The sequence below is a fragment of the Microcebus murinus genome, chromosome 21 (assembly GCF_040939455.1).
Source record: "Microcebus murinus isolate Inina chromosome 21, M.murinus_Inina_mat1.0, whole genome shotgun sequence".
In the NCBI taxonomy this organism is placed as follows: domain Eukaryota; kingdom Metazoa; phylum Chordata; class Mammalia; order Primates; family Cheirogaleidae; genus Microcebus; species Microcebus murinus.
The window spans coordinates 255,581-282,443 of record NC_134124.1 but is presented as its reverse complement, the minus strand read 5'-3'; the positions used below and the strand labels follow the sequence as shown (position 1 = coordinate 282,443).

Sequence of the window (26,863 nt, the reverse complement as noted above, 5' to 3'; positions counted from 1 at the left end):
GGGGGAGGGGGGCACGGGCGTGACATGTCACCTGAATACTTGTACTCCCATCATCTGCTTGAAGAGAGAGAGAAAAGAAAATGCAATCCTAGAGGTAAGAGACACTTTTTAAAAATAATGAATCCGAAGAGAAAAGTAAAAGGAGGCCTGTGGAGCAGGTCTGGGTGTGACTCCGGATCCCCCAACATCAGGTGCCACCACCAAAGATTCCTGCGTGTAGCCCATAGAACCCCAAAAGCAACGGGACGAGTTCTGGTCACATACTCCCTCAAAATGACATCCTGGCCTTCTTCTGGAACTCCCTCCCCTCTCAGACTCTCAAGGTTTCCTCCAGCGTGTCGGTTCCCACAGAGCAGACCTTTGGTCTGAGACCTGACAGTCCAGATGCCACGCATGCTGCCGCGTAGCGGCGGTGTCGGGGCTTGGGACAAGAGGAGGCCCCACGGTGCGGGCTGGGGCGCCAGGCACCGCGCGGGCGCTGAGGGTGGGGGTGACCCCCACCCCGGGCCGCCGCCGCGCTCCCAGAAAGGGGACAGAACAAGAGGCCAAAAAAAAAAAAAAAAAAAAAAAGCAGCAGCCTGTGGCACCCGGTATTCCCAGGCGGTCTCCCATCCAAGTACTAACCGGGCCCGACCCTGCTTAGCTTCCCAGACCAGACGAGATCGGGGGCGTTCAGGGTGGTGTGGCCCTAGACGGCGGCGGAGGGCGCCCCTGCCCCGCTCAAGAAGCCGAGCCTCTCTGGGCTTCCCCGCCGCCGCCTCCCGCGCCGGGCCGGGCCGGTTGAGTTCCCCGGCCGGGTCCCGCGGGCTCCCAGGGACGGGGGTGATGGGCGGGGCGGGGCGGGGCGGGGCGGGGGCTGTCTCTCTATACACACACACACACACACTCACACTCACTCACACCCACACAAGATGCGCCTCCACGGCTGGACTCGCCAAGGTGGAGCCCTCCCAGCCCCCCTCGTCTCCTCGCCCGGCCTCCTTCACCTACCCGCTGCCCACCCCCAGCGCGTCGCTGCCTGCCGCTGACTGCGCACGCGCGGGACGCTCGCCCTTTGACCCCAGCCAGGGGCCGCCCTCCCCCACAACCCCTTTCAGCTGCGCCCGCCCCCTAGCCCTGTGGGTGGGCTGCCGCCTATTCCCCCGGGCCAGGGCTGGGGCACAGCCAGTGTATGGGGCGTCTCTCTCTGGGGATGTGTCCCATGGGTGGGGTGGGGTGGCGTGGTTTGGGGGGCGCTGAAGAAATCAGTCCCCTCCATCTCCTACCTCTGGAAAACGCCCAAGCCCGTGGAGAACTGCCGGCACCGCTTCGTGGGGGCCGGGACCCTCCTCCGTGTCCTCCTGTGGCCCAGTCCAAGGGGCCTGGGCCTAGCCGGGGCTGCATTGGACCCCGACCACCCTGGCGTGTGGACTCGCTAAAAATCGGCCATTAGATATTGGATTCCAGCTTCCTGGAGGTCATTTCACTAATGAGTGCACCGGAAAGAGTTTCCTAATCCATCTGTGAGGGTGGCAACTGAAAGAGAATTTGAAAGCTGACAGAATAGGCGAGGGAAGGCATAGGAGATTTCCACACCCAGCAAGGAAGACTTTCCCGAAATGGAAGAAAGAAACGAGCAAACAGAGACACCGGTAGCCCGCCCGGAAAAGAGTCTGCCCCTTAGAGAAAGCACCCTGACCAGGTTCACCCGTGGGTGGGTGGCGAGCTAGCGGCGTTCAGAAGAGCGAGGCCCGCAGTCTGTGCGGAAGACACCTGCGCTCGGGTGTGTGTGGCGGCGCGATTCACAAGCAGCTCTAGACGTTAAACCAAGGAGAAGCCAGGGAGTTCCCAACGCCCCAGGTGTCCTCAGCCCACGACTGGCTGCTGTGGGAATGCGAAGCCCGGCTCCTTGTCTCAGAGCGGGGTTCCCAGGAGGATCAGGCTGAAGCTGGGACTCGGCCTCAAAGTGTCCCCTCGCATGGCCACCCCCTTCCCCTTCCTGCTCCTCTACTCCTGGTGCCCCTCCATCCAGGGGCCAGACCTTAAAGAGTCACCGCAAGAGAATCCTGGTCCCAAAGGAGCCTTCTGGGGGACCGGTGCTGAGAGAGGTTGTGGGCATGGCCCGCTGGGGCTCTGCCCGACCCAGGGCTGAGAGATGCCACCTCCCAGCTCTGGGTCCCTGCAGGAAGTGTTGGCAAGCACAGGGCCGGTCCTCCAAAGGCCCAGGTGCAGGGAGCCCAGGCCAAGCAGCCTGTGGAAGAAGCCACTTGCCGTGCCACCCCGGGAACAGGACTGCAGGCCCCGGCCCTTCCCACCTCCTCCTCCTCCTCCTCCTCCTCCCCCCCCGCCCCCCCCCACAGGGCACAGGGCTCAGAGACACCTCAGACTCTTGCTACCCAAAGTGCAAAGGGCATCAGTTGCTCCTCCAACCCCCCCGCCCAGCAGACCACGTTGTCCAGCCAGCCCCCGGGCCTCCCTGGGGTGCCCAGCACAAAAGTGCAGACACCCACCGGACCCTCAATCTCAGTTTTCGGATGTTTTTGCCACTCTAAGGACCCGCAGGCCAGCTGGGCCTTCGGGCAGGACAGAGAGCCCCGGAATCCGACGTGGAGAGCTGCGTGTACGTCCCCATCAGGAGGCGGTCCCCACCTCCGCGGCTCTCCCCTTGCGGGGAGCGGCAGCCCAGCCGGCAGCCGCAGGGCCTCAGGGAAGACACCAGGCTGGGCCCCCGCGGCACAGCGGGGGCACGTCCCCCGCACTCACGCGACTTAGGGACGGCTGCTGGAGACTGCTGCGGCCACCCTGCTGCCGGGTTTCTGGTGGGCTTCCTGGAAGCAGCGTCCACACCAAGCCCTTGGAAGGCCCAGGCGACGGAGGAGCCGGTCAGGCAGGGGCCCAGGACGGTGAGAGGCCGGGCGGGCGGGAAGGAGCATGTCAGGCAGGGGCAGAGGACGGTGACAGGCCGGGCGGGGAGGAGCCGGTCAGGCGGGGGCCCAGGACAGTGACGGGCCTGGCCGGGGAGGAGTGCGTCAGGCAGGGGCAGAGGAGACGGGCTGGGTAAGGGTTAGGGTGACAGTTAGGGCACAATTCACAATCGCAAAGACGTGGAAGCGACCCGAGTGCCCATCCATCCAGGAGTGCATCAATAAAATGTGGCGCGTGGACACCACGGAGTGCCATTCGGCTGTGAGGAGCAGCGGTGAGAGGGCGCCTCTCGTGTTCTCCTGGCCAGAGCTGGAACCCGTTCCAGTAGGCCAGGTATCCCAAGAATGGACACACGAGCACCACGTGAGCGCGCTCACCAGCAAATTGGTACGAACGGATGGACGCCTAAGTGGACAGAGAGGAATCACCTTCATCGGGTGGGTGTCGGGCGGGTGGGGGGAGGGGAGGGGCATACACATCCATTAGGCATGGGGTGGGTGCGCACCGACTGGGGGATGGGCGCACTTGAAGCTCTGACCCGAGGGGGGAGGCTTGGAGAGGGCAAGGCACCCGACCTTAACATTGGTACCCCCACAATACGCTGGAACAACATGAGAGGTATATGAATAAGAACACAGGGGGGGCCGGGCGCGGTGGCTCACGCCTGTAATCCTAGCTCTCTGGGAGGCCGAGGCGGGCGGATTGCTCCAGGTCAGGAGTTCGAAACCAGCCTGAGCAAGAGCGAGACCCCGTCTCTACTAAAAATAGAAAGAAATTAATTGGCCAACTAATATATATAGAAAAACACAGCCGGGCGTGGTGGTGCATGCCTGTAGTCCCAACTACTCGGGAGGCTGAGGCAGCAGGATTGCTTGAGCCCGGAGATTGAGGTTGCTGTGAGCTAGGCTGACGCCATGGCACTCACTCTAGCCTGGGCAGCAAAACGAGACTCTGTCTCAAAAAAAAAAAAAAAAAAAAAGAACGCAGGGGGGAGGGGGGCACGGGCGTGACATGTCACCTGAATACTTGTACTCCCATCATCTGCTTGAAGAGAGAGAGAAAAGAAAATGCAATCCTAGAGGTAAGAGACACTTTTTAAAAATAATGAATCCGAAGAGAAAAGTAAAAGGAGGCCTGTGGAGCAGGTCTGGGTGTGACTCCGGATCCCCCAACATCAGGTGCCACCACCAAAGATTCCTGCGTGTAGCCCATAGAACCCCAAAAGCAACGGGACGAGTTCTGGTCACATACTCCCTCAAAATGACATCCTGGCCTTCTTCTGGAACTCCCTCCCCTCTCAGACTCTCAAGGTTTCCTCCAGCGTGTCGGTTCCCACAGAGCAGACCTTTGGTCTGAGACCTGACAGTCCAGATGCCACGCATGCTGCCGCGTAGCGGCGGTGTCGGGGCTTGGGACAAGAGGAGGCCCCACGGTGCGGGCTGGGGCGCCAGGCACCGCGCGGGCGCTGAGGGTGGGGGTGACCCCCACCCCGGGCCGCCGCCGCGCTCCCAGAAAGGGGACAGAACAAGAGGCCAAAAAAAAAAAAAAAAAAAAAAAGCAGCAGCCTGTGGCACCCGGTATTCCCAGGCGGTCTCCCATCCAAGTGCTAACCGGGCCCGACCCTGCTTAGCTTCCCAGACCAGACGAGATCGGGGGCGTTCAGGGTGGTGTGGCCCTAGACGGCGGCGGAGGGCGCCCCTGCCCCGCTCAAGAAGCCGAGCCTCTCTGGGCTTCCCCGCCGCCGCCTCCCGCGCCGGGCCGGGCCGGTTGAGTTCCCCGGCCGGGTCCCGCGGGCTCCCAGGGACGGGGGTGATGGGCGGGGCGGGGCGGGGCGGGGCGGGGGCTGTCTCTCTATACACACACACACACACACTCACACTCACTCACACCCACACAAGATGCGCCTCCACGGCTGGACTCGCCAAGGTGGAGCCCTCCCAGCCCCCCTCGTCTCCTCGCCCGGCCTCCTTCACCTACCCGCTGCCCACCCCCAGCGCGTCGCTGCCTGCCGCTGACTGCGCACGCGCGGGACGCTCGCCCTTTGACCCCAGCCAGGGGCCGCCCTCCCCCACAACCCCTTTCAGCTGCGCCCGCCCCCTAGCCCTGTGGGTGGGCTGCCGCCTATTCCCCCGGGCCAGGGCTGGGGCACAGCCAGTGTATGGGGCGTCTCTCTCTGGGGATGTGTCCCATGGGTGGGGTGGGGTGGCGTGGTTTGGGGGGCGCTGAAGAAATCAGTCCCCTCCATCTCCTACCTCTGGAAAACGCCCAAGCCCGTGGAGAACTGCCGGCACCGCTTCGTGGGGGCAGGGACCCTCCTCCGTGTCCTCCTGTGGCCCAGTCCAAGGGGCCTGGGCCTGGCCGGGGCTGCATTGGACCCCGACCACCCTGGCGTGTGGACTCGCTAAAAATCGGCCATTAGATATTGGATTCCAGCTTCCTGGAGGTCATTTCACTAATGAGTGCACCGGAAAGAGTTTCCTAATCCATCTGTGAGGGTGGCAACTGAAAGAGAATTTGAAAGCTGACAGAATAGGCGAGGGAAGGCATAGGAGATTTCCACACCCAGCAAGGAAGACTTTCCCGAAATGGAAGAAAGAAACGAGCAAACAGAGACACCGGTAGCCCGCCCGGAAAAGAGTCTGCCCCTTAGAGAAAGCACCCTGACCAGGTTCACCCGTGGGTGGGTGGCGAGCTAGCGGCGTTCAGAAGAGCGAGGCCCGCAGTCTGTGCGGAAGACACCTGCGCTCGGGTGTGTGTGGCGGCGCGATTCACAAGCAGCTCTAGACGTTAAACCAAGGAGAAGCCAGGGAGTTCCCAACGCCCCAGGTGTCCTCAGCCCACGACTGGCTGCTGTGGGAATGCGAAGCCCGGCTCCTTGTCTCAGAGCGGGGTTCCCAGGAGGATCAGGCTGAAGCTGGGACTCGGCCTCAAAGTGTCCCCTCGCATGGCCACCCCCTTCCCCTTCCTGCTCCTCTACTCCTGGTGCCCCTCCATCCAGGGGCCAGACCTTAAAGAGTCACCGCAAGAGAATCCTGGTCCCAAAGGAGCCTTCTGGGGGACCGGTGCTGAGAGAGGTTGTGGGCATGGCCCGCTGGGGCTCTGCCCGACCCAGGGCTGAGAGATGCCACCTCCCAGCTCTGGGTCCCTGCAGGAAGTGTTGGCAAGCACAGGGCCGGTCCTCCAAAGGCCCAGGTGCAGGGAGCCCAGGCCAAGCAGCCTGTGGAAGAAGCCACTTGCCGTGCCACCCCGGGAACAGGACTGCAGGCCCCGGCCCTTCCCACCTCCTCCTCCTCCTCCTCCTCCTCCCCCCCCGCCCCCCCCCACAGGGCACAGGGCTCAGAGACACCTCAGACTCTTGCTACCCAAAGTGCAAAGGGCATCAGTTGCTCCTCCAACCCCCCCGCCCAGCAGACCACGTTGTCCAGCCAGCCCCCGGGCCTCCCTGGGGTGCCCAGCACAAAAGTGCAGACACCCACCGGACCCTCAATCTCAGTTTTCGGATGTTTTTGCCACTCTAAGGACCCGCAGGCCAGCTGGGCCTTCGGGCAGGACAGAGAGCCCCGGAATCCGACGTGGAGAGCTGCGTGTACGTCCCCATCAGGAGGCGGTCCCCACCTCCGCGGCTCTCCCCTTGCGGGGAGCGGCAGCCCAGCCGGCAGCCGCAGGGCCTCAGGGAAGACACCAGGCTGGGCCCCCGCGGCACAGCGGGGGCACGTCCCCCGCACTCACGCGACTTAGGGACGGCTGCTGGAGACTGCTGCGGCCACCCTGCTGCCGGGTTTCTGGTGGGCTTCCTGGAAGCAGCGTCCACACCAAGCCCTTGGAAGGCCCAGGCGACGGAGGAGCCGGTCAGGCAGGGGCCCAGGACGGTGAGAGGCCGGGCGGGCGGGAAGGAGCATGTCAGGCAGGGGCAGAGGACGGTGACAGGCCGGGCGGGGAGGAGCCGGTCAGGCGGGGGCCCAGGACAGTGACGGGCCTGGCCGGGGAGGAGTGCGTCAGGCAGGGGCAGAGGAGACGGGCTGGGTAAGGGTTAGGGTGACAGTTAGGGCACAATTCACAATCGCAAAGACGTGGAAGCGACCCGAGTGCCCATCCATCCAGGAGTGCATCAATAAAATGTGGCGCGTGGACACCACGGAGTGCCATTCGGCTGTGAGGAGCAGCGGTGAGAGGGCGCCTCTCGTGTTCTCCTGGCCAGAGCTGGAACCCGTTCCAGTAGGCCAGGTATCCCAAGAATGGACACACGAGCACCACGTGAGCGCGCTCACCAGCAAATTGGTACGAACGGATGGACGCCTAAGTGGACAGAGAGGAATCACCTTCATCGGGTGGGTGTCGGGCGGGTGGGGGGAGGGGAGGGGCATACACATCCATTAGGCATGGGGTGGGTGCGCACCGACTGGGGGATGGGCGCACTTGAAGCTCTGACCCGAGGGGGGAGGCTTGGAGAGGGCAAGGCACCCGACCTTAACATTGGTACCCCCACAATACGCTGGAACAACATGAGAGGTATATGAATAAGAACACAGGGGGGGCCGGGCGCGGTGGCTCACGCCTGTAATCCTAGCTCTCTGGGAGGCCGAGGCGGGCGGATTGCTCCAGGTCAGGAGTTCGAAACCAGCCTGAGCAAGAGCGAGACCCCGTCTCTACTAAAAATAGAAAGAAATTAATTGGCCAACTAATATATATAGAAAAACACAGCCGGGCGTGGTGGTGCATGCCTGTAGTCCCAACTACTCAGGAGGCTGAGGCAGCAGGATTGCTTGAGCCCGGAGATTGAGGTTGCTGTGAGCTAGGCTGACGCCATGGCACTCACTCTAGCCTGGGCAGCAAAACGAGACTCTGTCTCAAAAAAAAAAAAAAAAAAAAGAACGCAGGGGGGAGGGGGGCACGGGCGTGACATGTCACCTGAATACTTGTACTCCCATCATCTGCTTGAAGAGAGAGAGAAAAGAAAATGCAATCCTAGAGGTAAGAGACACTTTTTAAAAATAATGAATCCGAAGAGAAAAGTAAAAGGAGGCCTGTGGAGCAGGTCTGGGTGTGACTCCGGATCCCCCAACATCAGGTGCCACCACCAAAGATTCCTGCGTGTAGCCCATAGAACCCCAAAAGCAACGGGACGAGTTCTGGTCACATACTCCCTCAAAATGACATCCTGGCCTTCTTCTGGAACTCCCTCCCCTCTCAGACTCTCAAGGTTTCCTCCAGCGTGTCGGTTCCCACAGAGCAGACCTTTGGTCTGAGACCTGGGAGTCCAGATGCCACGCATGCTGCTGCGTAGCGGCGGTGTCGGGGCTTGGGACAAGAGGAGGCCCCACGGTGCGGGCTGGGGCGCCAGGCACCGCGCGGGCGCTGAGGGTGGGGGTGACCCCCACCCCGGGCCGCCGCCGCGCTCCCAGAAAGGGGACAAAAAAAAAAAAAAAAAAAAGCAGCAGCCTGTGGCACCCGGTATTCCCAGGCGGTCTCCCATCCAAGTACTAACCGGGCCCGACCCTGCTTAGCTTCCCAGACCAGACGAGATCGGGGGCGTTCAGGGTGGTGTGGCCCTAGACGGCGGCGGAGGGCGCCCCTGCCCCGCTCAAGAAGCCGAGCCTCTCTGGGCTTCCCCGCCGCCGCCTCCCGCGCCGGGCCGGGCCGGTTGAGTTCCCCGGCCGGGTCCCGCGGGCTCCCAGGGACGAGGGTGATGGGCGGGGCGGGGCGGGGCGGGGCGGGGCGGGGGCTGTCTCTCTATACACACACACACACACTCACACTCACTCACACTCACACAAGATGCGCCTCCACGGTTGGACTAGCCAAGGTGGAGCCCTCCCAGCCCCCCTCGTCTCCTCGCCCGGCCTCCTTCACCTACCCGCTGCCCACCCCCAGCGCGTCGCTGCCTGCCGCTGACTGCGCACGCGCGGGACGCTCGCCCTTTGACCCCAGCCAGGGGCCGCCCTCCCCCACAACCCCTTTCAGCTGCGCCCGCCCCCTAGCCCTGTGGGTGGGCTGCCGCCTATTCCCCCGGGCCAGGGCTGGGGCACAGCCAGTGTATGGGGCGTCTCTCTCTGGGGATGTGTCCCATGGGTGGGGTGGGGTGGCGTGGTTTGGGGGGCGCTGAAGAAATCAGTCCCCTCCATCTGCTACCTCTGGAAAACGCCCAAGCCCGTGGAGAACTGCCGGCACCGCTTCGTGGGGGCCGGGACCCTCCTCCGTGTCCTCCTGTGGCCCAGTCCAAGGGGCCTGGGCCTGGCCGGGGCTGCATTGGACCCCGACCACCCTGGCGTGTGGACTCGCTAAAAATCGGCCATTAGATATTGGATTCCAGCTTCCTGGAGGTCATTTCAATAATGAGTGCACCGGAAAGAGTTTCCTAATCCATCTGTGAGGGTGGCAACTGAAAGAGAATTTGAAAGCTGACAGAATAGGCGAGGGAAGGCATAGGAGATTTCCACACCCAGCAAGGAAGACTTTCCCGAAATGGAAGAAAGAAACGAGCAAACAGAGACACCGGTAGCCCGCCCGGAAAAGAGTCTGCCCCTTAGAGAAAGCACCCTGACCAGGTTCACCCGTGGGTGGGTGGCGAGCTAGCGGCGTTCAGAAGAGCGAGGCCCGCAGTCTGTGCGGAAGACACCTGCGCTCGGGTGTGTGTGGCGGCGCGATTCACAAGCAGCTCTAGACGTTAAACCAAGGAGAAGCCAGGGAGTTCCCAACGCCCCAGGTGTCCTCAGCCCACGACTGGCTGCTGTGGGAATGCGAAGCCCGGCTCCTTGTCTCAGAGCGGGGTTCCCAGGAGGATCAGGCTGAAGCTGGGACTCGGCCTCAAAGTGTCCCCTCGCATGGCCACCCCCTTCCCCTTCCTGCTCCTCTACTCCTGGTGCCCCTCCATCCAGGGGCCAGACCTTAAAGAGTCACCGCAAGAGAATCCTGGTCCCAAAGGAGCCTTCTGGGGGACCGGTGCTGAGAGAGGTTGTGGGCATGGCCCGCTGGGGCTCTGCCCGACCCAGGGCTGAGAGATGCCACCTCCCAGCTCTGGGTCCCTGCAGGAAGTGTTGGCAAGCACAGGGCCGGTCCTCCAAAGGCCCAGGTGCAGGGAGCCCAGGCCAAGCAGCCTGTGGAAGAAGCCACTTGCCGTGCTACCCCGGGAACAGGACTGCAGGCCCCGGCCCTTCCCACCTCCTCCTCCTCCTCCTCCTCCTCCCCCCCCGCCCCCCCCCACAGGGCACAGGGCTCAGAGACACCTCAGACTCTTGCTACCCAAAGTGCAAAGGGCATCAGTTGCTCCTCCAACCCCCCCGCCCAGCAGACCACGTTGTCCAGCCAGCCCCCGGGCCTCCCTGGGGTGCCCAGCACAAAAGTGCAGACACCCACCGGACCCTCAATCTCAGTTTTCGGATGTTTTTGCCACTCTAAGGACCCGCAGGCCAGCTGGGCCTTCGGGCAGGACAGAGAGCCCCGGAATCCGACGTGGAGAGCTGCGTGTACGTCCCCATCAGGAGGCGGTCCCCACCTCCGCGGCTCTCCCCTTGCGGGGAGCGGCAGCCCAGCCGGCAGCCGCAGGGCCTCAGGGAAGACACCAGGCTGGGCCCCCGCGGCACAGCGGGGGCACGTCCCCCGCACTCACGCGACTTAGGGACGGCTGCTGGAGACTGCTGCGGCCACCCTGCTGCCGGGTTTCTGGTGGGCTTCCTGGAAGCAGCGTCCACACCAAGCCCTTGGAAGGCCCAGGCGACGGAGGAGCCGGTCAGGCAGGGGCCCAGGACGGTGAGAGGCCGGGCGGGCGGGAAGGAGCATGTCAGGCAGGGGCAGAGGACGGTGACAGGCCGGGCGGGGAGGAGCCGGTCAGGCGGGGGCCCAGGACAGTGACGGGCCTGGCCGGGGAGGAGTGCGTCAGGCAGGGGCAGAGGAGACGGGCTGGGTAAGGGTTAGGGTGACAGTTAGGGCACAATTCACAATCGCAAAGACGTGGAAGCGACCCGAGTGCCCATCCATCCAGGAGTGCATCAATAAAATGTGGCGCGTGGACACCACGGAGTGCCATTCGGCTGTGAGGAGCAGCGGTGAGAGGGCGCCTCTCGTGTTCTCCTGGCCAGAGCTGGAACCCGTTCCAGTAGGCCAGGTATCCCAAGAATGGACACACGAGCACCACGTGAGCGCGCTCACCAGCAAATTGGTACGAACGGATGGACGCCTAAGTGGACAGAGAGGAATCACCTTCATCGGGTGGGTGTCGGGCGGGTGGGGGGAGGGGAGGGGCATACACATCCATTAGGCATGGGGTGGGTGCGCACCGACTGGGGGATGGGCGCACTTGAAGCTCTGACCCGAGGGGGGAGGCTTGGAGAGGGCAAGGCACCCGACCTTAACATTGGTACCCCCACAATACGCTGGAACAACATGAGAGGTATATGAATAAGAACACAGGGGGGGCCGGGCGCGGTGGCTCACGCCTGTAATCCTAGCTCTCTGGGAGGCCGAGGCGGGCGGATTGCTCCAGGTCAGGAGTTCGAAACCAGCCTGAGCAAGAGCGAGACCCCGTCTCTACTAAAAATAGAAAGAAATTAATTGGCCAACTAATATATATAGAAAAACACAGCCGGGCGTGGTGGTGCATGCCTGTAGTCCCAACTACTCAGGAGGCTGAGGCAGCAGGATTGCTTGAGCCCGGAGATTGAGGTTGCTGTGAGCTAGGCTGACGCCATGGCACTCACTCTAGCCTGGGCAGCAAAACGAGACTCTGTCTCAAAAAAAAAAAAAAAAAAAAGAACGCAGGGGGGAGGGGGGCACGGGCGTGACATGTCACCTGAATACTTGTACTCCCATCATCTGCTTGAAGAGAGAGAGAAAAGAAAATGCAATCCTAGAGGTAAGAGACACTTTTTAAAAATAATGAATCCGAAGAGAAAAGTAAAAGGAGGCCTGTGGAGCAGGTCTGGGTGTGACTCCGGATCCCCCAACATCAGGTGCCACCACCAAAGATTCCTGCGTGTAGCCCATAGAACCCCAAAAGCAACGGGACGAGTTCTGGTCACATACTCCCTCAAAATGACATCCTGGCCTTCTTCTGGAACTCCCTCCCCTCTCAGACTCTCAAGGTTTCCTCCAGCGTGTCGGTTCCCACAGAGCAGACCTTTGGTCTGAGACCTGGGAGTCCAGATGCCACGCATGCTGCTGCGTAGCGGCGGTGTCGGGGCTTGGGACAAGAGGAGGCCCCACGGTGCGGGCTGGGGCGCCAGGCACCGCGCGGGCGCTGAGGGTGGGGGTGACCCCCACCCCGGGCCGCCGCCGCGCTCCCAGAAAGGGGACAAAAAAAAAAAAAAAAAAAAGCAGCAGCCTGTGGCACCCGGTATTCCCAGGCGGTCTCCCATCCAAGTACTAACCGGGCCCGACCCTGCTTAGCTTCCCAGACCAGACGAGATCGGGGGCGTTCAGGGTGGTGTGGCCCTAGACGGCGGCGGAGGGCGCCCCTGCCCCGCTCAAGAAGCCGAGCCTCTCTGGGCTTCCCCGCCGCCGCCTCCCGCGCCGGGCCGGGCCGGTTGAGTTCCCCGGCCGGGTCCCGCGGGCTCCCAGGGACGAGGGTGATGGGCGGGGCGGGGCGGGGCGGGGCGGGGCGGGGGCTGTCTCTCTATACACACACACACACACTCACACTCACTCACACTCACACAAGATGCGCCTCCACGGTTGGACTAGCCAAGGTGGAGCCCTCCCAGCCCCCCTCGTCTCCTCGCCCGGCCTCCTTCACCTACCCGCTGCCCACCCCCAGCGCGTCGCTGCCTGCCGCTGACTGCGCACGCGCGGGACGCTCGCCCTTTGACCCCAGCCAGGGGCCGCCCTCCCCCACAACCCCTTTCAGCTGCGCCCGCCCCCTAGCCCTGTGGGTGGGCTGCCGCCTATTCCCCCGGGCCAGGGCTGGGGCACAGCCAGTGTATGGGGCGTCTCTCTCTGGGGATGTGTCCCATGGGTGGGGTGGGGTGGCGTGGTTTGGGGGGCGCTGAAGAAATCAGTCCCCTCCATCTGCTACCTCTGGAAAACGCCCAAGCCCGTGGAGAACTGCCGGCACCGCTTCGTGGGGGCCGGGACCCTCCTCCGTGTCCTCCTGTGGCCCAGTCCAAGGGGCCTGGGCCTGGCCGGGGCTGCATTGGACCCCGACCACCCTGGCGTGTGGACTCGCTAAAAATCGGCCATTAGATATTGGATTCCAGCTTCCTGGAGGTCATTTCAATAATGAGTGCACCGGAAAGAGTTTCCTAATCCATCTGTGAGGGTGGCAACTGAAAGAGAATTTGAAAGCTGACAGAATAGGCGAGGGAAGGCATAGGAGATTTCCACACCCAGCAAGGAAGACTTTCCCGAAATGGAAGAAAGAAACGAGCAAACAGAGACACCGGTAGCCCGCCCGGAAAAGAGTCTGCCCCTTAGAGAAAGCACCCTGACCAGGTTCACCCGTGGGTGGGTGGCGAGCTAGCGGCGTTCAGAAGAGCGAGGCCCGCAGTCTGTGCGGAAGACACCTGCGCTCGGGTGTGTGTGGCGGCGCGATTCACAAGCAGCTCTAGACGTTAAACCAAGGAGAAGCCAGGGAGTTCCCAACGCCCCAGGTGTCCTCAGCCCACGACTGGCTGCTGTGGGAATGCGAAGCCCGGCTCCTTGTCTCAGAGCGGGGTTCCCAGGAGGATCAGGCTGAAGCTGGGACTCGGCCTCAAAGTGTCCCCTCGCATGGCCACCCCCTTCCCCTTCCTGCTCCTCTACTCCTGGTGCCCCTCCATCCAGGGGCCAGACCTTAAAGAGTCACCGCAAGAGAATCCTGGTCCCAAAGGAGCCTTCTGGGGGACCGGTGCTGAGAGAGGTTGTGGGCATGGCCCGCTGGGGCTCTGCCCGACCCAGGGCTGAGAGATGCCACCTCCCAGCTCTGGGTCCCTGCAGGAAGTGTTGGCAAGCACAGGGCCGGTCCTCCAAAGGCCCAGGTGCAGGGAGCCCAGGCCAAGCAGCCTGTGGAAGAAGCCACTTGCCGTGCTACCCCGGGAACAGGACTGCAGGCCCCGGCCCTTCCCACCTCCTCCTCCTCCTCCTCCTCCTCCCCCCCCGCCCCCCCCCACAGGGCACAGGGCTCAGAGACACCTCAGACTCTTGCTACCCAAAGTGCAAAGGGCATCAGTTGCTCCTCCAACCCCCCCGCCCAGCAGACCACGTTGTCCAGCCAGCCCCCGGGCCTCCCTGGGGTGCCCAGCACAAAAGTGCAGACACCCACCGGACCCTCAATCTCAGTTTTCGGATGTTTTTGCCACTCTAAGGACCCGCAGGCCAGCTGGGCCTTCGGGCAGGACAGAGAGCCCCGGAATCCGACGTGGAGAGCTGCGTGTACGTCCCCATCAGGAGGCGGTCCCCACCTCCGCGGCTCTCCCCTTGCGGGGAGCGGCAGCCCAGCCGGCAGCCGCAGGGCCTCAGGGAAGACACCAGGCTGGGCCCCCGCGGCACAGCGGGGGCACGTCCCCCGCACTCACGCGACTTAGGGACGGCTGCTGGAGACTGCTGCGGCCACCCTGCTGCCGGGTTTCTGGTGGGCTTCCTGGAAGCAGCGTCCACACCAAGCCCTTGGAAGGCCCAGGCGACGGAGGAGCCGGTCAGGCAGGGGCCCAGGACGGTGAGAGGCCGGGCGGGCGGGAAGGAGCATGTCAGGCAGGGGCAGAGGACGGTGACAGGCCGGGCGGGGAGGAGCCGGTCAGGCGGGGGCCCAGGACAGTGACGGGCCTGGCCGGGGAGGAGTGCGTCAGGCAGGGGCAGAGGAGACGGGCTGGGTAAGGGTTAGGGTGACAGTTAGGGCACAATTCACAATCGCAAAGACGTGGAAGCGACCCGAGTGCCCATCCATCCAGGAGTGCATCAATAAAATGTGGCGCGTGGACACCACGGAGTGCCATTCGGCTGTGAGGAGCAGCGGTGAGAGGGCGCCTCTCGTGTTCTCCTGGCCAGAGCTGGAACCCGTTCCAGTAGGCCAGGTATCCCAAGAATGGACACACGAGCACCACGTGAGCGCGCTCACCAGCAAATTGGTACGAACGGATGGACGCCTAAGTGGACAGAGAGGAATCACCTTCATCGGGTGGGTGTCGGGCGGGTGGGGGGAGGGGAGGGGCATACACATCCATTAGGCATGGGGTGGGTGCGCACCGACTGGGGGATGGGCGCACTTGAAGCTCTGACCCGAGGGGGGAGGCTTGGAGAGGGCAAGGCACCCGACCTTAACATTGGTACCCCCACAATACGCTGGAACAACATGAGAGGTATATGAATAAGAACACAGGGGGGGCCGGGCGCGGTGGCTCACGCCTGTAATCCTAGCTCTCTGGGAGGCCGAGGCGGGCGGATTGCTCCAGGTCAGGAGTTCGAAACCAGCCTGAGCAAGAGCGAGACCCCGTCTCTACTAAAAATAGAAAGAAATTAATTGGCCAACTAATATATATAGAAAAACACAGCCGGGCGTGGTGGTGCATGCCTGTAGTCCCAACTACTCGGGAGGCTGAGGCAGCAGGATTGCTTGAGCCCGGAGATTGAGGTTGCTGTGAGCTAGGCTGACGCCATGGCACTCACTCTAGCCTGGGCAGCAAAACGAGACTCTGTCTCAAAAAAAAAAAAAAAAAAAAGAACGCAGGGGGGAGGGGGGCACGGGCGTGACATGTCACCTGAATACTTGTACTCCCATCATCTGCTTGAAGAGAGAGAGAAAAGAAAATGCAATCCTAGAGGTAAGAGACACTTTTTAAAAATAATGAATCCGAAGAGAAAAGTAAAAGGAGGCCTGTGGAGCAGGTCTGGGTGTGACTCCGGATCCCCCAACATCAGGTGCCACCACCAAAGATTCCTGCGTGTAGCCCATAGAACCCCAAAAGCAACGGGACGAGTTCTGGTCACATACTCCCTCAAAATGACATCCTGGCCTTCTTCTGGAACTCCCTCCCCTCTCAGACTCTCAAGGTTTCCTCCAGCGTGTCGGTTCCCACAGAGCAGACCTTTGGTCTGAGACCTGACAGTCCAGATGCCACGCATGCTGCCGCGTAGCGGCGGTGTCGGGGCTTGGGACAAGAGGAGGCCCCACGGTGCGGGCTGGGGCGCCAGGCACCGCGCGGGCGCTGAGGGTGGGGGTGACCCCCACCCCGGGCCGCCGCCGCGCTCCCAGAAAGGGGACAAAAAAAAAAAAAAAAAAAAGCAGCAGCCTGTGGCACCCGGTATTCCCAGGCGGTCTCCCATCCAAGTACTAACCGGGCCCGACCCTGCTTAGCTTCCCAGACCAGACGAGATCGGGGGCGTTCAGGGTGGTGTGGCCCTAGACGGCGGCGGAGGGCGCCCCTGCCCCGCTCAAGAAGCCGAGCCTCTCTGGGCTTCCCCGCCGCCGCCTCCCGCGCCGGGCCGGGCCGGTTGAGTTCGCCGGCCGGGTCCCGCGGGCTCCCAGGGACGAGGGTGATGGGCGGGGCGGGGCGGGGCGGGGCGGGGCGGGGGCTGTCTCTCTATACACACACACACACACTCACACTCACTCACACTCACACAAGATGCGCCTCCACGGTTGGACTAGCCAAGGTGGAGCCCTCCCAGCCCCCCTCGTCTCCTCGCCCGGCCTCCTTCACCTACCCGCTGCCCACCCCCAGCGCGTCGCTGCCTGCCGCTGACTGCGCACGCGCGGGACGCTCGCCCTTTGACCCCAGCCAGGGGCCGCCCTCCCCCACAACCCCTTTCAGCTGCGCCCGCCCCCTAGCCCTGTGGGTGGGCTGCCGCCTATTCCCCCGGGCCAGGGCTGGGGCACAGCCAGTGTATGGGGCGTCTCTCTCTGGGGATGTGTCCCATGGGTGGGGTGGGGTGGCGTGGTTTGGGGGGCGCTGAAGAAATCAGTCCCCTCCATCTGCTACCTCTGGAAAACGCCCAAGCCCGTGGAGAACTGCCGGCACCGCTTCGTGGGGGCCGGGACCCTCCTCCGTGTCCTCCTGTGGCCCAGTCCAAGGGGCCTGGGCCTGGCCGGGGCTGCATTGGACCCCGACCACCCTGGCGTGTGGACTCGCTAAAAATCGGCCATTAGATATTGGATTCCAGCTTCCTGGAGGTCATTTCACTAATGAGTGCACCGGAAAGAGTTTCCTAATCCATCTGTGAGGGTGGCAACTGAAAGAGAATTTGAAAGCTGACAGAATAGGCGAGGGAAGGCATAGGAGATTTCCACACCCAGCAAGGAAGACTTTCCCGAAATGGAAGAAAGAAACGAGCAAACAGAGACACCGGTAGCCCGCCCGGAAAAGAGTCTGCCCCTTAGAGAAAGCACCCTGACCAGGTTCACCCGTGGGTGGGTGGCGAGCTAGCGGCGTTCAGAAGAGCGAGGCCCGCAGTCTGTGCGGAAGACACCTGCGCTCGGGTGTGTGTGGCGGCGCGATTCACAAGCAGCTCTAGACGTTAAACCAAGGAGAAGCCAGGGAGTTCCCAACGCCCCAGGTGTCCTCAGCCCACGACTGGCTGCTGTGGGAATGCGAAGCCCGGCTCCTTGTCTCAGAGCGGGGTTCCCAGGAGGATCAGGCTGAAGCTGGGACTCGGCCTCAAAGTGTCCCCTCGCATGGCCACCCCCTTCCCCTTCCTGCTCCTCTACTCCTGGTGCCCCTCCATCCAGGGGCCAGACCTTAAAGAGTCACCGCAAGAGAATCCTGGTCCCAAAGGAGCCTTCTGGGGGACCGGTGCTGAGAGAGGTTGTGGGCATGGCCCGCTGGGGCTCTGCCCGACCCAGGGCTGAGAGATGCCACCTCCCAGCTCTGGGTCCCTGCAGGAAGTGTTGGCAAGCACAGGGCCGGTCCTCCAAAGGCCCAGGTGCAGGGAGCCCAGGCCAAGCAGCCTGTGGAAGAAGCCACTTGCCGTGCTACCCCGGGAACAGGACTGCAGGCCCCGGCCCTTCCCACCTCCTCCTCCTCCTCCTCCTCCTCCCCCCCCGCCCCCCCCCACAGGGCACAGGGCTCAGAGACACCTCAGACTCTTGCTACCCAAAGTGCAAAGGGCATCAGTTGCTCCTCCAACCCCCCCGCCCAGCAGACCACGTTGTCCAGCCAGCCCCCGGGCCTCCCTGGGGTGCCCAGCACAAAAGTGCAGACACCCACCGGACCCTCAATCTCAGTTTTCGGATGTTTTTGCCACTCTAAGGACCCGCAGGCCAGCTGGGCCTTCGGGCAGGACAGAGAGCCCCGGAATCCGACGTGGAGAGCTGCGTGTACGTCCCCATCAGGAGGCGGTCCCCACCTCCGCGGCTCTCCCCTTGCGGGGAGCGGCAGCCCAGCCGGCAGCCGCAGGGCCTCAGGGAAGACACCAGGCTGGGCCCCCGCGGCACAGCGGGGGCACGTCCCCCGCACTCACGCGACTTAGGGACGGCTGCTGGAGACTGCTGCGGCCACCCTGCTGCCGGGTTTCTGGTGGGCTTCCTGGAAGCAGCGTCCACACCAAGCCCTTGGAAGGCCCAGGCGACGGAGGAGCCGGTCAGGCAGGGGCCCAGGACGGTGAGAGGCCGGGCGGGCGGGAAGGAGCATGTCAGGCAGGGGCAGAGGACGGTGACAGGCCGGGCGGGGAGGAGCCGGTCAGGCGGGGGCCCAGGACAGTGACGGGCCTGGCCGGGGAGGAGTGCGTCAGGCAGGGGCAGAGGAGACGGGCTGGGTAAGGGTTAGGGTGACAGTTAGGGCACAATTCACAATCGCAAAGACGTGGAAGCGACCCGAGTGCCCATCCATCCAGGAGTGCATCAATAAAATGTGGCGCGTGGACACCACGGAGTGCCATTCGGCTGTGAGGAGCAGCGGTGAGAGGGCGCCTCTCGTGTTCTCCTGGCCAGAGCTGGAACCCGTTCCAGTAGGCCAGGTATCCCAAGAATGGACACACGAGCACCACGTGAGCGCGCTCACCAGCAAATTGGTACGAACGGATGGACGCCTAAGTGGACAGAGAGGAATCACCTTCATCGGGTGGGTGTCGGGCGGGTGGGGGGAGGGGAGGGGCATACACATCCATTAGGCATGGGGTGGGTGCGCACCGACTGGGGGATGGGCGCACTTGAAGCTCTGACCCGAGGGGGGAGGCTTGGAGAGGGCAAGGCACCCGACCTTAACATTGGTACCCCCACAATACGCTGGAACAACATGAGAGGTATATGAATAAGAACACAGGGGGGGCCGGGCGCGGTGGCTCACGCCTGTAATCCTAGCTCTCTGGGAGGCCGAGGCGGGCGGATTGCTCCAGGTCAGGAGTTCGAAACCAGCCTGAGCAAGAGCGAGACCCCGTCTCTACTAAAAATAGAAAGAAATTAATTGGCCAACTAATATATATAGAAAAACACAGCCGGGCGTGGTGGTGCATGCCTGTAGTCCCAACTACTCGGGAGGCTGAGGCAGCAGGATTGCTTGAGCCCGGAGATTGAGGTTGCTGTGAGCTAGGCTGACGCCATGGCACTCACTCTAGCCTGGGCAGCAAAACGAGACTCTGTCTCAAAAAAAAAAAAAAAAAAAAGAACGCAGGGGGGAGGGGGGCACGGGCGTGACATGTCACCTGAATACTTGTACTCCCATCATCTGCTTGAAGAGAGAGAGAAAAGAAAATGCAATCCTAGAGGTAAGAGACACTTTTTAAAAATAATGAATCCGAAGAGAAAAGTAAAAGGAGGCCTGTGGAGCAGGTCTGGGTGTGACTCCGGATCCCCCAACATCAGGTGCCACCACCAAAGATTCCTGCGTGTAGCCCATAGAACCCCAAAAGCAACGGGACGAGTTCTGGTCACATACTCCCTCAAAATGACATCCTGGCCTTCTTCTGGAACTCCCTCCCCTCTCAGACTCTCAAGGTTTCCTCCAGCGTGTCGGTTCCCACAGAGCAGACCTTTGGTCTGAGACCTGACAGTCCAGATGCCACGCATGCTGCCGCGTAGCGGCGGTGTCGGGGCTTGGGACAAGAGGAGGCCCCACGGTGCGGGCTGGGGCGCCAGGCACCGCGCGGGCGCTGAGGGTGGGGGTGACCCCCACCCCGGGCCGCCGCCGCGCTCCCAGAAAGGGGACAAAAAAAAAAAAAAAAAAAAGCAGCAGCCTGTGGCACCCGGTATTCCCAGGCGGTCTCCCATCCAAGTACTAACCGGGCCCGACCCTGCTTAGCTTCCCAGAGCAGACGAGATCGGGGGCGTTCAGGGTGGTGTGGCCCTAGACGGCGGCGGAGGGCGCCCCTGCCCCGCTCAAGAAGCCGAGCCTCTCTGGGCTTCCCCGCCGCCGCCTCCCGCGCCGGGCCGGGCCGGTTGAGTTCGCCGGCCGGGTCCCGCGGGCTCCCAGGGACGAGGGTGATGGGCGGGGCGGGGCGGGGCGGGGCGGGGCGGGGGCTGTCTCTCTATACACACACACACACACTCACACTCACTCACACTCACACAAGATGCGCCTCCACGGTTGGACTAGCCAAGGTGGAGCCCTCCCAGCCCCCCTCGTCTCCTCGCCCGGCCTCCTTCACCTACCCGCTGCCCACCCCCAGCGCGTCGCTGCCTGCCGCTGACTGCGCACGCGCGGGACGCTCGCCCTTTGACCCCAGCCAGGGGCCGCCCTCCCCCACAACCCCTTTCAGCTGCGCCCGCCCCCTAGCCCTGTGGGTGGGCTGCCGCCTATTCCCCCGGGCCAGGGCTGGGGCACAGCCAGTGTATGGGGCGTCTCTCTCTGGGGATGTGTCCCATGGGTGGGGTGGGGTGGCGTGGTTTGGGGGGCGCTGAAGAAATCAGTCCCCTCCATCTGCTACCTCTGGAAAACGCCCAAGCCCGTGGAGAACTGCCGGCACCGCTTCGTGGGGGCCGGGACCCTCCTCCGTGTCCTCCTGTGGCCCAGTCCAAGGGGCCTGGGCCTGGCCGGGGCTGCATTGGACCCCGACCACCCTGGCGTGTGGACTCGCTAAAAATCGGCCATTAGATATTGGATTCCAGCTTCCTGGAGGTCATTTCACTAATGAGTGCACCGGAAAGAGTTTCCTAATCCATCTGTGAGGGTGGCAACTGAAAGAGAATTTGAAAGCTGACAGAATAGGCGAGGGAAGGCATAGGAGATTTCCACACCCAGCAAGGAAGACTTTCCCGAAATGGAAGAAAGAAACGAGCAAACAGAGACACCGGTAGCCCGCCCGGAAAAGAGTCTGCCCCTTAGAGAAAGCACCCTGACCAGGTTCACCCGTGGGTGGGTGGCGAGCTAGCGGCGTTCAGAAGAGCGAGGCCCGCAGTCTGTGCGGAAGACACCTGCGCTCGGGTGTGTGTGGCGGCGCGATTCACAAGCAGCTCTAGACGTTAAACCAAGGAGAAGCCAGGGAGTTCCCAACGCCCCAGGTGTCCTCAGCCCACGACTGGCTGCTGTGGGAATGCGAAGCCCGGCTCCTTGTCTCAGAGCGGGGTTCCCAGGAGGATCAGGCTGAAGCTGGGACTCGGCCTCAAAGTGTCCCCTCGCATGGCCACCCCCTTCCCCTTCCTGCTCCTCTACTCCTGGTGCCCCTCCATCCAGGGGCCAGACCTTAAAGAGTCACCGCAAGAGAATCCTGGTCCCAAAGGAGCCTTCTGGGGGACCGGTGCTGAGAGAGGTTGTGGGCATGGCCCGCTGGGGCTCTGCCCGACCCAGGGCTGAGAGATGCCACCTCCCAGCTCTGGGTCCCTGCAGGAAGTGTTGGCAAGCACAGGGCCGGTCCTCCAAAGGCCCAGGTGCAGGGAGCCCAGGCCAAGCAGCCTGTGGAAGAAGCCACTTGCCGTGCTACCCCGGGAACAGGACTGCAGGCCCCGGCCCTTCCCACCTCCTCCTCCTCCTCCTCCTCCTCCCCCCCCGCCCCCCCCCACAGGGCACAGGGCTCAGAGACACCTCAGACTCTTGCTACCCAAAGTGCAAAGGGCATCAGTTGCTCCTCCAACCCCCCCGCCCAGCAGACCACGTTGTCCAGCCAGCCCCCGGGCCTCCCTGGGGTGCCCAGCACAAAAGTGCAGACACCCACCGGACCCTCAATCTCAGTTTTCGGATGTTTTTGCCACTCTAAGGACCCGCAGGCCAGCTGGGCCTTCGGGCAGGACAGAGAGCCCCGGAATCCGACGTGGAGAGCTGCGTGTACGTCCCCATCAGGAGGCGGTCCCCACCTCCGCGGCTCTCCCCTTGCGGGGAGCGGCAGCCCAGCCGGCAGCCGCAGGGCCTCAGGGAAGACACCAGGCTGGGCCCCCGCGGCACAGCGGGGGCACGTCCCCCGCACTCACGCGACTTAGGGACGGCTGCTGGAGACTGCTGCGGCCACCCTGCTGCCGGGTTTCTGGTGGGCTTCCTGGAAGCAGCGTCCACACCAAGCCCTTGGAAGGCCCAGGCGACGGAGGAGCCGGTCAGGCAGGGGCCCAGGACGGTGAGAGGCCGGGCGGGCGGGAAGGAGCATGTCAGGCAGGGGCAGAGGACGGTGACAGGCCGGGCGGGGAGGAGCCGGTCAGGCGGGGGCCCAGGACAGTGACGGGCCTGGCCGGGGAGGAGTGCGTCAGGCAGGGGCAGAGGAGACGGGCTGGGTAAGGGTTAGGGTGACAGTTAGGGCACAATTCACAATCGCAAAGACGTGGAAGCGACCCGAGTGCCCATCCATCCAGGAGTGCATCAATAAAATGTGGCGCGTGGACACCACGGAGTGCCATTCGGCTGTGAGGAGCAGCGGTGAGAGGGCGCCTCTCGTGTTCTCCTGGCCAGAGCTGGAACCCGTTCCAGTAGGCCAGGTATCCCAAGAATGGACACACGAGCACCACGTGAGCGCGCTCACCAGCAAATTGGTACGAACGGATGGACGCCTAAGTGGACAGAGAGGAATCACCTTCATCGGGTGGGTGTCGGGCGGGTGGGGGGAGGGGAGGGGCATACACATCCATTAGGCATGGGGTGGGTGCGCACCGACTGGGGGATGGGCGCACTTGAAGCTCTGACCCGAGGGGGGAGGCTTGGAGAGGGCAAGGCACCCGACCTTAACATTGGTACCCCCACAATACGCTGGAACAACATGAGAGGTATATGAATAAGAACACAGGGGGGGCCGGGCGCGGTGGCTCACGCCTGTAATCCTAGCTCTCTGGGAGGCCGAGGCGGGCGGATTGCTCCAGGTCAGGAGTTCGAAACCAGCCTGAGCAAGAGCGAGACCCCGTCTCTACTAAAAATAGAAAGAAATTAATTGGCCAACTAATATATATAGAAAAACACAGCCGGGCGTGGTGGTGCATGCCTGTAGTCCCAACTACTCGGGAGGCTGAGGCAGCAGGATTGCTTGAGCCCGGAGATTGAGGTTGCTGTGAGCTAGGCTGACGCCATGGCACTCACTCTAGCCTGGGCAGCAAAACGAGACTCTGTCTCAAAAAAAAAAAAAAAAAAAAAGAACGCAGGGGGGAGGGGGGCACGGGCGTGACATGTCACCTGAATACTTGTACTCCCATCATCTGCTTGAAGAGAGAGAGAAAAGAAAATGCAATCCTAGAGGTAAGAGACACTTTTTAAAAATAATGAATCCGAAGAGAAAAGTAAAAGGAGGCCTGTGGAGCAGGTCTGGGTGTGACTCCGGATCCCCCAACATCAGGTGCCACCACCAAAGATTCCTGCGTGTAGCCCATAGAACCCCAAAAGCAACGGGACGAGTTCTGGTCACATACTCCCTCAAAATGACATCCTGGCCTTCTTCTGGAACTCCCTCCCCTCTCAGACTCTCAAGGTTTCCTCCAGCGTGTCGGTTCCCACAGAGCAGACCTTTGGTCTGAGACCTGACAGTCCAGATGCCACGCATGCTGCCGCGTAGCGGCGGTGTCGGGGCTTGGGACAAGAGGAGGCCCCACGGTGCGGGCTGGGGCGCCAGGCACCGCGCGGGCGCTGAGGGTGGGGGTGACCCCCACCCCGGGCCGCCGCCGCGCTCCCAGAAAGGGGACAGAACAAGAGGCCAAAAAAAAAAAAAAAAAAAAAAAGCAGCAGCCTGTGGCACCCGGTATTCCCAGGCGGTCTCCCATCCAAGTACTAACCGGGCCCGACCCTGCTTAGCTTCCCAGACCAGACGAGATCGGGGGCGTTCAGGGTGGTGTGGCCCTAGACGGCGGCGGAGGGCGCCCCTGCCCCGCTCAAGAAGCCGAGCCTCTCTGGGCTTCCCCGCCGCCGCCTCCCGCGCCGGGCCGGGCCGGTTGAGTTCCCCGGCCGGGTCCCGCGGGCTCCCAGGGACGGGGGTGATGGGCGGGGCGGGGCGGGGCGGGGCGGGGGCTGTCTCTCTATACACACACACACACACACTCACACTCACTCACACCCACACAAGATGCGCCTCCACGGCTGGACTCGCCAAGGTGGAGCCCTCCCAGCCCCCCTCGTCTCCTCGCCCGGCCTCCTTCACCTACCCGCTGCCCACCCCCAGCGCGTCGCTGCCTGCCGCTGACTGCGCACGCGCGGGACGCTCGCCCTTTGACCCCAGCCAGGGGCCGCCCTCCCCCACAACCCCTTTCAGCTGCGCCCGCCCCCTAGCCCTGTGGGTGGGCTGCCGCCTATTCCCCCGGGCCAGGGCTGGGGCACAGCCAGTGTATGGGGCGTCTCTCTCTGGGGATGTGTCCCATGGGTGGGGTGGGGTGGCGTGGTTTGGGGGGCGCTGAAGAAATCAGTCCCCTCCATCTCCTACCTCTGGAAAACGCCCAAGCCCGTGGAGAACTGCCGGCACCGCTTCGTGGGGGCCGGGACCCTCCTCCGTGTCCTCCTGTGGCCCAGTCCAAGGGGCCTGGGCCTAGCCGGGGCTGCATTGGACCCCGACCACCCTGGCGTGTGGACTCGCTAAAAATCGGCCATTAGATATTGGATTCCAGCTTCCTGGAGGTCATTTCACTAATGAGTGCACCGGAAAGAGTTTCCTAATCCATCTGTGAGGGTGGCAACTGAAAGAGAATTTGAAAGCTGACAGAATAGGCGAGGGAAGGCATAGGAGATTTCCACACCCAGCAAGGAAGACTTTCCCGAAATGGAAGAAAGAAACGAGCAAACAGAGACACCGGTAGCCCGCCCGGAAAAGAGTCTGCCCCTTAGAGAAAGCACCCTGACCAGGTTCACCCGTGGGTGGGTGGCGAGCTAGCGGCGTTCAGAAGAGCGAGGCCCGCAGTCTGTGCGGAAGACACCTGCGCTCGGGTGTGTGTGGCGGCGCGATTCACAAGCAGCTCTAGACGTTAAACCAAGGAGAAGCCAGGGAGTTCCCAACGCCCCAGGTGTCCTCAGCCCACGACTGGCTGCTGTGGGAATGCGAAGCCCGGCTCCTTGTCTCAGAGCGGGGTTCCCAGGAGGATCAGGCTGAAGCTGGGACTCGGCCTCAAAGTGTCCCCTCGCATGGCCACCCCCTTCCCCTTCCTGCTCCTCTACTCCTGGTGCCCCTCCATCCAGGGGCCAGACCTTAAAGAGTCACCGCAAGAGAATCCTGGTCCCAAAGGAGCCTTCTGGGGGACCGGTGCTGAGAGAGGTTGTGGGCATGGCCCGCTGGGGCTCTGCCCGACCCAGGGCTGAGAGATGCCACCTCCCAGCTCTGGGTCCCTGCAGGAAGTGTTGGCAAGCACAGGGCCGGTCCTCCAAAGGCCCAGGTGCAGGGAGCCCAGGCCAAGCAGCCTGTGGAAGAAGCCACTTGCCGTGCCACCCCGGGAACAGGACTGCAGGCCCCGGCCCTTCCCACCTCCTCCTCCTCCTCCTCCTCCTCCCCCCCCGCCCCCCCCCACAGGGCACAGGGCTCAGAGACACCTCAGACTCTTGCTACCCAAAGTGCAAAGGGCATCAGTTGCTCCTCCAACCCCCCCGCCCAGCAGACCACGTTGTCCAGCCAGCCCCCGGGCCTCCCTGGGGTGCCCAGCACAAAAGTGCAGACACCCACCGGACCCTCAATCTCAGTTTTCGGATGTTTTTGCCACTCTAAGGACCCGCAGGCCAGCTGGGCCTTCGGGCAGGACAGAGAGCCCCGGAATCCGACGTGGAGAGCTGCGTGTACGTCCCCATCAGGAGGCGGTCCCCACCTCCGCGGCTCTCCCCTTGCGGGGAGCGGCAGCCCAGCCGGCAGCCGCAGGGCCTCAGGGAAGACACCAGGCTGGGCCCCCGCGGCACAGCGGGGGCACGTCCCCCGCACTCACGCGACTTAGGGACGGCTGCTGGAGACTGCTGCGGCCACCCTGCTGCCGGGTTTCTGGTGGGCTTCCTGGAAGCAGCGTCCACACCAAGCCCTTGGAAGGCCCAGGCGACGGAGGAGCCGGTCAGGCAGGGGCCCAGGACGGTGAGAGGCCGGGCGGGCGGGAAGGAGCATGTCAGGCAGGGGCAGAGGACGGTGACAGGCCGGGCGGGGAGGAGCCGGTCAGGCGGGGGCCCAGGACAGTGACGGGCCTGGCCGGGGAGGAGTGCGTCAGGCAGGGGCAGAGGAGACGGGCTGGGTAAGGGTTAGGGTGACAGTTAGGGCACAATTCACAATCGCAAAGACGTGGAAGCGACCCGAGTGCCCATCCATCCAGGAGTGCATCAATAAAATGTGGCGCGTGGACACCACGGAGTGCCATTCGGCTGTGAGGAGCAGCGGTGAGAGGGCGCCTCTCGTGTTCTCCTGGCCAGAGCTGGAACCCGTTCCAGTAGGCCAGGTATCCCAAGAATGGACACACGAGCACCACGTGAGCGCGCTCACCAGCAAATTGGTACGAACGGATGGACGCCTAAGTGGACAGAGAGGAATCACCTTCATCGGGTGGGTGTCGGGCGGGTGGGGGGAGGGGAGGGGCATACACATCCATTAGGCATGGGGTGGGTGCGCACCGACTGGGGGATGGGCGCACTTGAAGCTCTGACCCGAGGGGGGAGGCTTGGAGAGGGCAAGGCACCCGACCTTAACATTGGTACCCCCACAATACGCTGGAACAACATGAGAGGTATATGAATAAGAACACAGGGGGGGCCGGGCGCGGTGGCTCACGCCTGTA

The 26,863-nt window shown here is 63.1% G+C and overlaps 7 pseudogenes; all 7 read right to left on the bottom strand.

Moving 5' to 3' along the window:
- Positions 1-575: 575 nt before the first annotated feature.
- Positions 576-694, bottom strand: LOC142863330 (uncharacterized; annotated as a pseudogene).
- Positions 695-4,466: 3,772 nt separating this feature from the next.
- Positions 4,467-4,585, bottom strand: LOC142863362 (uncharacterized; annotated as a pseudogene).
- Positions 4,586-8,340: 3,755 nt separating this feature from the next.
- On the bottom strand, positions 8,341-8,459 carry LOC142863329 (uncharacterized; annotated as a pseudogene).
- Positions 8,460-12,217: 3,758 nt separating this feature from the next.
- LOC142863328 (uncharacterized) lies at positions 12,218-12,336 on the bottom strand (annotated as a pseudogene).
- A 3,758-nt stretch (positions 12,337-16,094) lies between these two features.
- LOC142863327 (uncharacterized) lies at positions 16,095-16,213 on the bottom strand (annotated as a pseudogene).
- A 3,758-nt stretch (positions 16,214-19,971) lies between these two features.
- On the bottom strand, positions 19,972-20,090 carry LOC142863342 (uncharacterized; annotated as a pseudogene).
- Positions 20,091-23,865: 3,775 nt separating this feature from the next.
- LOC142863326 (uncharacterized) lies at positions 23,866-23,984 on the bottom strand (annotated as a pseudogene).
- Between the last annotated feature and the right edge of the window lie 2,879 nt (positions 23,985-26,863).